Source organism: Limulus polyphemus, unplaced genomic scaffold, assembly GCF_000517525.1.
Source record: "Limulus polyphemus unplaced genomic scaffold, Limulus_polyphemus-2.1.2 Scaffold1701, whole genome shotgun sequence".
Lineage (NCBI taxonomy): Eukaryota > Metazoa > Arthropoda > Merostomata > Xiphosura > Limulidae > Limulus > Limulus polyphemus.
In genome coordinates this window covers 40,084-41,223 of record NW_013667311.1, presented here as the reverse complement: position 1 = coordinate 41,223, position 1,140 = coordinate 40,084, and the positions used below count along the sequence as shown (strand labels likewise).

The 1,140-nt window shown below is 33.5% G+C and overlaps 1 protein-coding gene across 1 annotated transcript in view; it reads left to right on the top strand.

The window, feature by feature from the left end:
• Positions 1-1,140, top strand: part of LOC106464618 (glutamine synthetase-like) — an 11,795-nt gene that overhangs the window by 5,589 nt on the left and 5,066 nt on the right. The window lies entirely within an intron of this gene.

Below are 1,140 nucleotides of genomic sequence, written 5' to 3'. Positions count from 1 at the left end.
CCTCGTTCGATGTGTTGACTTCACATACTTTATTTTTGAAAATGTTTGCTCACAGACATAAGTTGTTTCAAACATTGATGCCATACCAGAGGCAAATTTCTTCAATTTTGAAAACTCATCATCAGGTAAGCAGCGATAAAATTCAACAAGTTTCCTTCTCTATGCTTCTCTTTCAACAAGTCATTTGCTTGCAAATCAATGAGCTCCAACTGTAGTTCGACTGGCACGTCATCAAGGTTACAATCAATCGAATTCTGGAACAGAAGAATGTCAATCTCATCTCTGTCGAAATCTGAAAATCTCTCCAAAAAAAGGCTTATTTAAGTCACTAATAATCTTCTTCGGAAACTCGAGGTTGACGTCTTTTGCGATTCCAGCGCGAAACTCTTTGAAACACTGAAAATGAGAGAAGTTTCCTCCTTCCAGTTGTGCTTTAAACAATGATAGCTTTCTTCGAAATCCTTTGATGATTCTGCAGAGATCACAGATAAGGTTATCCTTTCCCTGAATTTTCAAGTTCAATTCATTCATGTGGGATGTGATGTCAACCAAAAATGACAACTTTGACAGCCAGGTAGTATCTGACAGAAGTGGATCAGCTCTATCCTGATAGAGTTATTAGTTATCTCTCAATAGATGGAGAAACAAATAATCAGGAGAAATACTTGGAAGTTCAGTTATCTCTAAATAGACGGAGAGAAAAATTAAGAAAAAACTTAGAAGTTCAGTTATCTTTTAATAGATGGAGAAAAAATTAAGAAAAAATAGTTGGAAGTTCAGTTATCTCTCAATAGATGGAGAAACAAATAATCAGGAGAAATCCTTGGAAGTTCAGTTATCTCTAAATAGACGGAGAGAAAAATTAAGAAAAAAACTTAGAAGTTCAGTTATCTTTTAATAGATGGAGAAAAAATTAAGAAAAAATAGTTGGAAGTTCAGTTATCTCTAAATAGATAGAAAGAAAAATTAAGAAAGAAATACTTGGAAGTTCAGTTATCTCTCAATAGATGGAGAAAAAATACTTGGATGTTCAGTTATCTCTCAATAGACGGAGAAAAAATACTTGGAAGTTCAGTTATCTCTCAATAGATGGAGAAAGAAATAATGAGGAAAATATTTGGAAGTTCAGTTATCTCTCAA